Source organism: Procambarus clarkii, chromosome 92 (genome assembly GCF_040958095.1).
Source record: "Procambarus clarkii isolate CNS0578487 chromosome 92, FALCON_Pclarkii_2.0, whole genome shotgun sequence".
NCBI lineage: Eukaryota > Metazoa > Arthropoda > Malacostraca > Decapoda > Cambaridae > Procambarus > Procambarus clarkii.
In genome coordinates this window covers 4,760,895-4,773,583 of record NC_091241.1, presented here as the reverse complement: position 1 = coordinate 4,773,583, position 12,689 = coordinate 4,760,895, and the positions used below count along the sequence as shown (strand labels likewise).

Sequence of the window (12,689 nt, the reverse complement as noted above, 5' to 3'; positions counted from 1 at the left end):
TACAGTCTGTCCCAACTACTCGATCACTATGACAATTACAAAGATTGATTGATGAAGATTAAGCCACCCAAGAGGTGGCACGGGCATGAATAGCCCGTAAGTGGTGGCCCTTTTGAGCCATTTACAAGTATCCAAAGATGATACTGGAGATCTGTGGAGGCGCAACTGCACCCTGCGTGACGGGAGATGTCTCCCAGACAAATGGTGCAATTACATACGTTAGAAGCAAAACAAAATGCTGATGTTGTATACAGAGATTTTTACAGACCAGCTGCCTGTTCTTTCGTTATCGTCTGAGGACCTGGATATAAAGAGATTGACGGGTCGCGTTCCAGGATGAACTAGGGAGGTAAGGTTTAGCAGGCAACCCGTCCTCATAATATAACGTCGCATTTTGACTTATACTCAACCTAAGGCCAACAATTATTGTACTAGAAAATGGAAGTGGCTCGTGAAATTGATGTACCGTCCCATTTTCAGTTTTGGGTCCTCTTGTAGGATAGGTGACCAAAAAATGGACGTGATTTGAAATGAAATCTGCTCACGAAACAACGCATCCTCCGATTAGACAGTACGTTTTAATACTTAATATAATAAGTACATTCCTTACTGTCTGCATAGTACAAAAATACACTTAATTGTGCCGTTACATTTACCTCCCCATATATTCTCATTTTCTGTTAAAGACACTCAAAATTTTAGGGTGAAGTTTTCATGTTCAATTCTTTATACACAAGTTTTAAATATACAGATTTTCTTTCAGTTTTATTAAACAATAGAGATTTTATACAATATGAAAACATCCTGAGTTACTTCATTATTTATTGAAAAATTCGAGTTTTATTTTATTAGTTTTATAAAACTAATATCAATATAGCTATATGTTAATTACCAATTGTAATTAAGAAGCAGTAAAATGCTTGTCTTCCTACACAAAGGTTAGGTCGTGGTTTTCTATACAGCTTTTCAGGTAAACTAATATTCACAATATTTTGGTGTGATTCTGACGATTAAGTGTATTTAAGTACCAAGCCGGTAGTCAGGATTGTACTTATTACATTTAGTATTAAAACGTACTGTCTATTCGGGTGAAGGGCTGCACGAAAGTGATGTACTGTCCCATTTTCTGTTTGAGTCCTCCGGCTTACTCGGTTAGGTTAGGAGAGGAAACTTTCAATTAACGTTTTCCATGACGTTTTGAAACATTATAATTTCCTGCCCTTCTAACCTACCAGAGGACCCGTAACTTACTGTTTTGGAACAAAAATTCAAAATTTACTTTCAATTTGTTTTCATTTTCAAATTACGTCTATTTTCGGCCATACCGGAAAACGGCCAAATTCAGACGTAATTTGCCAGAGGACAGGTTGCAACGGCACTTTAGTACGACAGTTTTTTGACGTTGGGAAAACTTAGGACTGGCTGTAGCATGAGCTATATAAAGGGAAAGCTCTCAGCCTGGCAATATCGCATTAATCAATGAAAATTTTCATAACACTCAAATCAACAACCCTGTTACTGAACCAGTATTTACCCAGGTCTTTCCTAAATCTAAATAAGACAACACCAGGAGTCCTATCACCAACGCCCCGACTAACAAATCCCAGCGTCCCACTTGCCCCACCACGATCATTTACGCATTGATTTTTTGGTCCCAAACTCTCACTAATCACAACTCCCAGATCCCCTTCGCAATCTCAACACCATCCAGTTCGCACCCCGCAACTCCATTACCCAGACTCAAAACCCTACACCAGTCAGCACCAAACTGCATCTGCCAATCCTTTGACCACCCTAAAACCCTACCTAGAACGTCTCGAGTTGAAGCGAGTCCCCTTCCGTGTCCATCCCCCTACCAATTTTTTTGATTGGCAAATTTGCAAATATTGCTGCTCAAACCTGAATCATTCCATTCACCTAGACTGTATGGGTCTCGAACCGTAGACCCCACGCGCAGCCCGTCCTCCAAAGAAAGACCCAAAGGTGATTCCATCCACCCGCCAAACCCCCTGGTATTTATGAATGAAAAACAGGTTTACACATTACTCAACTGTTGACGTTCGAACACTTCCGGAACAAATGCTTCGCTGTCAAATTTTGTTCGAACCACAACGCTGTAAATGCTTCACCCACGTACTACAAATACAAATAATCGCCAACAGGACCTAAACACCTAACCTAATGTATGCCCATATATACGCAATATGCTATTATAATAATTTATTTGAGAAAATTCATGTTTTGAATGAACAGCATGTTATAATTTATGAATGCGTCTGTGGGGTCGACCGCTGGATGTAATGGACTTGAGTTGAGGACGGGTTGACGCGTGTGAGGCCGTAGCACTAACAACTAGGCTACGACCAGTCTTAAATAGGAAAGTTTTCAGAAGCAGCATCTTGTTAATAACATCATTATGAAAACACGAGGAAATGTAGAGGGTATCCCGACCCGGGATCGGAACACACTTTACATTTCATGCTTTCAAAATAGTGGATTATTATTATATATATAAATACATAAATTTCCTGAATTATATTGTCTTACAGATGATACTGAGGAGGTATGTGTACCATGCCAGGACAGTGTCTGGCCATACACTAGTCCTAGTACAGAAGGGGGGAACTGCCCGCCGGCTAGAAGAGAGCATCGCACAATAATTATCTTGTACTCACAGTTATCAACGTGTCGACGTCCAGACAGGGAGATGACGCCAATTACATTATCTTATCCATAACACTCTTCCGTTGCAATATCCATAGCATCTGCTATTGCACTATCCATAACACGTGTTGCAGTATCCACAGTACGTCCCGCTGCAATATCCATAACCATTTACCGACAATACAGTCACCTTCTATTTCATGTCACTTAAAATATATATAATTCACTGCAACCTTAGTTTCCGCAAGGAAGTTTGCAACAACGGTGCGTGGCCACACTAGGCGCGCGGGAGAGTGCTGGAGGGAGCGGAGCCGTGCACGTGCGTCCCCGCCACTGTCTGAGAGCCAACTGCCAGCACCAGCCCGCCCCCTCGCCTCACATGACCGTAATTATGGTAACTAGTTCCTCCACACAACCAACATGTAGCCACCAACCACCACCACTCACTCACCACAATACTACGCTCTTTCTACTATTCATTTTAGAGTTCGGAAAAAAATAAAGCTAACAAAACCAAAGTTAAATATTCCTGGGCCATGTATAGTGCTATATTAGGACTAAAGAACCATATTAGGCCTAAGATTGCTATGAAAGGTTAGGTTAGGTCTTATTTTATGTTGCTGTTAAAAATGTTTTTAGTTTATCCAAATTCATTAATATAAAAGTCAACTTCCTGGTGGTCCATCACTACATATGGGTACCTCCTGGTGGTCCATCACTACATATGGGTACCTCCTGGTGGTTCATCACAACATATGCGTACCTCCTGGTGGTCCATCACTACATATGGGTACCTCCTGGTGGTCCATCACTACATATGGGTACCTCCTGGTGGTCCATCACTACATATGGGTACCTCCTGGTGGTCCATCACTACATATGGGTACCTCCTGGTGGTCCACCACTACACATGGGTACCTCCTGGTGGTCCATCACTACATATGGGTACCTCCTGGTGGTCCATCACTACATATGGGTACCTCCTGGTGGTCCATCACTACATATGAGTACCTCCTGGTGGTCCATCACTACATATGGGTACCTCCTGGTGGTCCATCACTACATATGGGTACCTCCTGGTGGTCCATCACTACATATGAGTACCTCCTGGTGGTCCATCACTACATATGGGTACCTCCTGGTGGTCCATCACTACATATGGGTACCTCCTGGTGGTCCATCACTACATATGGGTACCTCCTGGTGGTCCATCACTACATATGGGTACCTCCTGGTGGTCCATCACTACATATGGGTACCTCCTGGTGGTCCACCACTACATATGGGTACCTCCTGGTGGTCCATCACTACATATGGGTACCTCCTGGTGGTCCATCACTACATATGGGTACCTCCTGGTGGTCCATCACTACATATGGGTACCTCCTGGTGGTCCATCACTACATATGGGTACCTCCTGGTGGTCCATCACTACATATGAGTACCTCCTGGTGGTCCATCACTACATATGGGTACCTCCTGGTGGTCCATCACTACATATGGGTACCTCCTGGTGGTCCATCACTACATATGGGTACCTCCTGGTGGTCCATCACTACATATGGGTACCTCCTGGTGGTCCACCACTACATATGGGTACCTCCTGGTGGTCCATCACTACATATGGGTACCTCCTGGTGGTCCATCACTACATATGGGTACCTCCTGGTGGTCCATCACTACATATGGGTACCTCCTGGTGGTCCATCACTACATATGGGTACCTCCTGGTGGTCCATCACTACATATGGGTACCTCCTGGTGGTCCATCATTACATATGAGTACCTCCTGGTGGTCCATCACTACATATGAGTACCTCCTGGTGGTCCATCACTACATATGGGTACCTCCTGGTGGTCCATCACTACATATGGGTACCTCCTGGTGGTCCATCACTACATATGGGTACCTCCTGGTGGTCCATCACTACATATGGGTACCTCCTGGTGGTCCATCACTACATATGGGTACAGTACCTCCTGGTGGTCCACCACTACATATGGGTACCTCCTGGTGGTCCATCACTACATATGGGTACCTCCTGGTGGTCCATCACTACATATGGGTACCTCCTGGTGGTCCATCACTACATACGAGTACCTCCTGGTGGTCCATCACTACATATGGGTACAGTACCTCCTGGTGGTCCACCACTACATATGGGTACCTCCTGGTGGTCCATCACTACATATGGGTACCTCCTGGTGGTCCATCACTACATATGGGTACCTCCTGGTGGTCCATCACTACATATGGGTACATGGGTACCTCCTGGTGGTCCATCACTACATATGGGTACCTCCTGGTGGTCCATCACTACATACGAGTACCTCCTGGTGGTCCATCACTACATATGGGTACCTCCTGGTGGTCCATCACTACATATGAGTACCTCCTGGTGGTCCATCACTACATATGGGTACAGTACCTCCTGGTGGTCCACCACTACATATGGGTACGTCCTGGTGGTCCATCACTACATACGAGTACCTCCTGGTGGTCCATCACTACATATGGGTACCTCCTGGTGGTCCACCACTACATATGGGTACCTCCTGGTGGTCCATCACAACATATGGGTACAGTACCTCCTGGTGGTCCACCACTACATATGGGTACGTCCTGGTGGTCCATCACTACATATGGGTACAGTACCTCCTGGTGGTCCATCACTACATATGGGTACCTCCTGGTGGTCCATCACTACATATGGGTACCTCCTGGTGGTCCATCACTACATATGGGTATCTCCTGGTGGTCCATCACTACATATGGGTACAGTACCTCCTGGTGGTCCACCACTACATATGGGTACCTCCTGGTGGTCCATCACTACATATGGGTACCTCCTGGTGGTCCATCACTACATATGGGTACCTCCTGGTGGTCCATCACTACATATGGGTACCTCCTGGTGGTCCATCACTACATATGGGTACCTCCTGGTGGTCCATCACTACATATGGGTACCTCCTGGTGGTCCATCATTACATACGAGTACCTCCTGGTGGTCCATCACTACATATGGGTACCTCCTGGTGGTCCATCACTACATATGGGTACCTCCTGGTGGTCCATCACTACATATGGGTACCTCCTGGTGGTCCATCACTACATATGGGTACAGTACCTCCTGGTGGTCCATCACTACATATGGGTACCTCCTGGTGGTCCATCACTACATATGAGTACCTCCTGGTGGTCCATCACTACATATGGGTACCTCCTGGTGGTCCATCACTACATATGGGTACCTCCTGGTGGTCCACCACTACATATGGGTACAGTACCTCCTGGTGGTCCACCACTACATATGGGTACGTCCTGGTGGTCCATCACTACATATGGGTACAGTACCCCCTGGTGGTCCATCACTACATATGAGTACATACCACTAAATAGGTGGTATTAGACATTCTTAATATTCGATCTTTCATTGTAAGAGGGCGGGGTGCCAGGAGGACACGGAGGAGTGGAGTACAGCGGTGGTGAAGGGCACTTGCTCACCACCACCACCAGTGCCTGGAGCAGGCCTCCGCTTGGCTCCTACGCATCATAACACTGCGTTGTATAGTATAGGCTGGTGTCCCTTGTTAGGTCTCTGTGGCCTTGTACAGTGTACACTGCTCTCTTAATGACCAATCCTGAACTGTAGCCTCTCTTCACCCAACAGTAAAATGGGTACCTAGTGGTTACAGGATTTGGCAGGTCGTATTCCGGGGTATATTAGGATGAAGGACCTCCTGAAATGCTACGCGTGCTGGTGGCTGTACATGAATGTAACAACTCTTGTGTATATAAATAAATCAATAAAAATAAGGGTGTGGGGTCTTACTGGGGAGGGTGTGGGGGTCTTACTGGGGAGGGTGTGGGGGTCTTCCTGGGGAGGGTGTGGGGGTCTTTCTGGGGAGGGTGTGGGGGTCTTTCTGGGGAGGGTGTGGGGGGTCTTCCTGGGGGAGGGTGTGGGGGTCTTTCTGGGGAGGGTGTGGGGGTCTTCCTGGGGAGGGTGTGGGGGTCTTCCTGGGGAGGGTGTGGGGGTCTTCCTGGGGAGGGTGTGGGGGGTCTTCCTGGGGGAGGGTGTGGGGGGGTCTTCCTGGGGGAGGGTGTGGGGGTCTTCCTGGGGGAGGGTGTGGGGGTCTTCCTGGGGAGGGTGTGGGGGTCTTACTGGGGAGGGTGTGGGGGTCTTCCTGGGGAGGGTGTGGGGGTCTTCCTGGGGAGGGTGTGGGGGTCTTCCTGGGGAGGGTGTGGGGGTCTTCCTGGGGAGGGTGTGGGGGTCTTCCTGGGGGAGGGTGTGGGGGTCTTCCTGGGGAGGGTGTGGGGGTCTTACTGGGGAGGGTGTGGGGGTCTTCCTGGGGAGGGTGTGGGGGTCTTCCTGGGGAGGGTGTGGGGGTCTTCCTGGGGAGGGTGTGGGGGTCTTCCTGGGGAGGGTGTGGGGGTCTTCCTGGGGAGGGTGTGGGGGTCTTCCTGGGGGAGGGTGTGGGGGTCTTCCTGGGGAGGGTGTGGGGGTCTTACTGGGGGAGGGTGTGGGGGGTCTTCCTGGGGGAGGGTGTGGGGGTCTTTCTGGGGGAGGGTGTGGGGGGTCTTCCTGGGGGAGGGTGTGGGGGTCTTTCTGGGGAGGGTGTGGGGGTTCTTCCTGGGGGAGGGTGTGGGGGGTCTTCCTGGGGGAGGGTGTGGGGGGGTCTTCCTGGGGGAGGGTGTGGGGGGTCTTCCTGGGGGAGGGTGTGGGGGGGGTCTTCCTGGGGGAGGGTGTGGGGGGGGGGTGCCGGGACGCTCCACCACCGCCATGACGTCATATCAGGAAAGGCTAGAATGAATGAGAAGAAAGTTGGCCAGTCACCAATTACCACCCAGTCACCAGTTACCACCCTGTCACCAATTACCACCCAGTCATCAGTCACCACCCAGTCATCAGTCACCACCCTGTCACCAGTCACCACCCTGTCACCAATTACCACCCAGTCATCAGTCACCACCCTGTCACCAGTCACCACCCTGTCACCAATTACCACCCAGTCATCAGTCACCACCCTGTCACCAGTCACCACCCTGTCACCAATTACCACCCAGTCATCAGTCACCACCCTGTCACCAATTACCACCCAGTCATCAGTCACCACCCTGTCACCAGTCACCACCCTGTCACCAATTACCACCCAGTCATCAGTCACCACCCTGTCACCAGTCACCACCCTGTCACCAGTCACCACCCTGTCACCAGTCACCACCCTGTCACCAGTCACCACCCTGTCACCAATTACCACCCAGTCATCAGTCACCACCCTGTCACCAGTCACCACCCTGTCACCAATTACCACCCAGTCATCAGTCACCACCCTGTCACCAGTCACCACCCTGTCACCAGTCACCACCCTGTCACCAGTCACCACCCTGTCACCAATTACCACCCAGTCATCAATCACCACCCAGTCACCAGTCACCACCCTGTCACCAATTACCACCCAGTCATCAGTCACCACCCTGTCACCAGTCACCACCCTGTCACCAATTACCACCCAGTCATCAGTCACCACCCTGTCACCAGTCACCACCCTGTCACCAATTACCACCCAGTCATCAGTCACCACCCTGTCACCAGTCACCACCCTGTCACCAGTCACCACCCTGTCACCTATTACCACCCAGTCATCAGTCACCACCCTGTCACCAGTCACCACCCTGTCACCAGTCACCTGTCACCAGTCACCACCCTGTCACCAGTCACCAATCACCACCCTGTCACCAGTCACCCCCCTGTCACCAGTCACCCCCCTGTCACCAGTCACCACCCTGTCACCAGTCACCACCCTGTCACCAGTCACCACCCTGTCACCAGTCACCACCCAATCACCACCCTGTCATCAGTCACCACCCTGTCACCAGTCACCACCCTGTCACCAGTCACCACCCAATCACCAGTCACCAGCCAGTCACCAGCCAGTCACCAGTCACCACCCTGTCACCAGTTACCACCCTGTCATCAGTCACCACCCAGTCACTAGTCACCAGCCAGTCACCAGTCACCACCCAATTACCACTGTCAGTAGCCTGTCATCACCCCAGCCACTACCGTCCCTACCACGTTACTACTGGCACCACACAGTACCACCTATCACCCATCACCACCACCATGTCATCAATGTCACCACCATACTTGTCGTATACCCTATTTGATTCCGAGGAGTTACATCTTAGCCGTCCAGTCTCTCAGGTCTCCTGGTCAACCAGGCTGTTCAGTGTGGCTAATCGCAACCTAACATATGAGTCACAATCTGGTTAATCAGGTATCCTTTGAAGGTGTTGATCAAATTTTCTTTCGAACACTGCGAGGTCTGCCAGTTACGCCCCATATGTGTAGAGCGTGCGTGTGTTGAAAAGTCTTGGACCTTTGATGTTGGTCGATTTCTCTCTCAGCGTGCCTATTGCGCCTCTGCTTTTAACCAGAGGACCAGAGGAATTTTGCACATCCTGCCATGCCTTCTGATTTGCACCATCACCACCATGCCTGGTGATGATGGTTGTGGTATTTCTGTGTGCAAATTTGGAACCAATCCTTCTAACATTTTCCAAGTGTAAATTATTATGCATCTCTCCTGCCTGCATTCTAGGGGATACAGGTTTAACATTTTTAAGGGGTCCCAATAATTTAGATGTTTAATTCAGTAGATTCTATTACAGTAGTAAAGGATCACTGCACACTATCCAGGTCAGCAATTTCTCTAGCTTTGATAGTGGCTGTTATTGTACAACAATATTCCACTCTTGAGAGCACCTAGTGTCTTAAAAAGTATTATTAATGTGCCATTTCTTGTAATTTTTCTTCCAGTTGTGGCAGCTACTTTGTTGTATTCTTTGAAAGTAAAGTCCTCCAACATGATTACTCCTAAATCTTATACAGTACATTGCTTTTTTTTCAATAGTGTGGTTTAACTGCATTTTGTGTGTGGTTCCTGTTTTGATATTTTCCTTTTTTCCATAGTGGAGTACCTTGAACTTATCCTCATAAACTTTAGACTTTCTGTGGCCCATTGAAAGATTTGATTAATTTAACATCTGATTGGAAGTTTTATATATTATAACTCTATATTGTCTTCTCCATGAAAATTCTAATGTCATTTGCAAAGGATGAAACAATACTATAGTTTGTATCCTTGTCTATGTCTGATATGAGGATGAGAAAATGTACCGGAGCAAGTACCAGGTACCTTGGGAGACTAAGTATTTCACGGTGGATGATCTGGATTTTACTGTGTTGACCTATACACTCTGCATTCTGTTCATTAGGAAGTTGAAGATCCCTCTCCCTACTTTGCCAGAAAAGTAAGTTCTTTTGTGTCCAATAACACCATGGTTACATTTGTGTAAAACTTGTGCAAAATCTGTGTATATTATATTACATCAGCATTTTGTTTGTCTTCCATGGCATCTAAAGCCATGTCAGTGGTCTAGCAACTGAGAGAGGCAGGAGTGCCCCTGTTTTGAACCCATGTTGCCCCAGGCTTATGTAGATACTGTGATTCCATGTGTTTTGTGATCTTACTTCTTAGCACTTTCAAAGATTGTTATGATGTGTGATGTTAGAGCAGTTTATAATTTTTGACATCTACTTTAATACCTTTGTGAAGTGACATGCTCTCCATTGTTTTAATTATATCATGGATAACACTAGTATCTAAGCTTAACCCACTCGGCCTGGTGCAGCCGAGTGGGTTAAGGCAGGTGTCTGGGAACCACCAGAACACAGGTTCAAGTCACCCTATTGCTTCAAAATTTTCTCATTATAAAATAGGTGGATGGGTGAATGTCTTCAAGAATCATTTAGACAAGTTCGTGCAAGAAATTCCAGACCAACCGAGTTGTAGTGGATATGTGGGGGCTGCTGTCCACTCCAAGCAACAGCCTGATGAACCAAGCTCTCACAAGTTGAGCTTGGCTCCAGGCAGGGCTTGGAGTGGAAGATCTCATGGTACCCTCTCCAGATATAACCTGGTATAACATATATAGTGTGTGTGTGTGTATAATTACCCAAGTGTAGTTACAGGATGAAAACTACGCTCGCGGTGTCCGGTCTTCCCAGTACTCTGTGCCATATAACACTTTGAAACTATTGACGGTTTTGGCCTCCAACACCTCCACTTAGCTTGTTCCAACCTTCTACCTCTCTGTTTGCAAAAGAAAACTTTCTAATGTTTTTTTGGCACCTTTGTGTCCTTAGCTTGAATCTGTGTGCCTTCTTGTTCATGATGTTGCTAGTTTAAGAAATTCCTCTTTGTCAATATGGTTGTAAGTGGTGATCATATCACCTCTATTTCTTCTATTTTCTAGTTTTGGCATGTTTAATGCCTGTAGTCTCTCCTCGTAACTTTTGTTTTTCAGTTCCGTAAGCCATTTTGTAGCATGCCGCTGCACCTTTTCCAGTTTCTTTATGTGCTTCTTGAGATTTGGGCATCATACACCTACTGCATATTCCAGTTTTGGTCTCACGAAAGTCATGAACAGTTTCTTTAGTAATTTCACCATCCATATAATTAAAGCAAGTCTGAAGTTGGAAAGTGATGCATACACTCCTCTCACAATGTTCTCTATGTGTTCCTCTGGCAACAGCTTTCTATCCAAAACCACCTCAGGTCTTGTTCTTTATTAGAGTTCTGTGATTCCTTTCCACAAAATTTGTAAGTTGTGTGTGGTCTATTTTCTCTGAATCTACATTCCATAACACAGCATTTATTCACATTGAATTCCATTTGTCACTTTACGCTCCAAGCACTTATTTTATCTAGATCAATTTAAAGGGCATTACAGTCGTCTGCACCTCCTATCTTCCCCAGTATCCTAGCATCATCCACATACATGTTCAAATAATTCTGTATTCCTTCAGGTTGATTGTTTATGTAGATGATGAACATTACTGGTGCAAGAACTGTACCCTGTGTTACTCTACTAGTAACACTCCTCCAGTCAGATATGTTGTTTCTGATTACTGCCCCCATCTGTCTGTAGTTAGAAAGTTTTTCATTCATGTCGCAAGTTTCTGTCACTCCTCCAGCATGTTCCAGTTTTAAGAACAGCCTCTTATGTTGAGAACAGCCCTCTGTCAAAAGCCTTTTTTTTTAGGTCCAGATAAACACAATCAACCCAACCCCCTCTTTTCTGTATTATCTCTGTGGCTCTATCATAAAAACTAAGATTTATTACACAGGATCTTCCTGTTCGAAAACCATACTGTTTGTCCGTTATTATGTGATTACTCTCTAAGTGTTCAACCCATTTGGCTCTAACTATTGTTTCTAGTGTTTTGACTTCCACACTTGTTAATGATAGAGGTTCCTCTCGACTACCATTTTTATAGATTGGTACTATGTTTGCCTTTTCTATGTATCTGCTAAGATTCCTGTGCAAAAGGATGTCTGAAATATTAATTGGAGTGGAATGCTCAGCTCAGTTGCACATTCTCGCAGCACTCAAGGCGAAACTCAATCAGGTCCAACTGCTTTATTTCTTCTTAATAGCCCCTTGAGTAATTTTTCCACTTCGTCTTGAGGTACCTTTATGTACTCTATGGCTTGCTCTGGAAATGGTATTGGTCCGTTTCTATGAAATCCTCATTTTGTATATATACAATTTTGAAGTGTTCATGTAGCATTTCACACACGTCTTTTTCATTCTTAGTAGTCCTGTTCCCCGTTCTCAATCTCTGGATTTTATCCTTTACATGCAGCATGCTTTTAATGAATTTATAGAAAAGGCCAGAATCAGTTTTACAGTTGTATGCTATACCTTTATCAAAGTGTCTTTCTGCCTCTCTCCTCACTGTTGTTGTTTCTTGCTTGCTTGTAGTGCTGGTATGTTTGTGGGTTAGGCCTCTTCCTATACTGAATTCCCTAACTCATTTTGTGTGTGAGTGTGTGGGAAATGAAGCTTTTCCACACATCTTCAGAAGGAATTACAGGACTCCCGGAATATACAACAAGAGAGACATATACACGGGATCAAGAGAGTGACAGTTGAGATGAAGGATGAAAAATTA

At 46.6% G+C, this 12,689-nt stretch overlaps 1 protein-coding gene across 2 annotated transcripts in view; it reads right to left on the bottom strand.

The window, feature by feature from the left end:
* Positions 1-3,039, bottom strand: part of LOC123775133 (uncharacterized) — a 52,375-nt gene extending 49,336 nt beyond the window's left edge. For both annotated transcript variants that reach the window (XM_045770033.2, XM_045770034.2), the window contains exon 1: positions 2,676-3,039. The gene's annotated coding sequence lies outside the window, so the exon portion shown is untranslated. The remainder of the gene's footprint in view (positions 1-2,675) is intronic.
* Between the last annotated feature and the right edge of the window lie 9,650 nt (positions 3,040-12,689).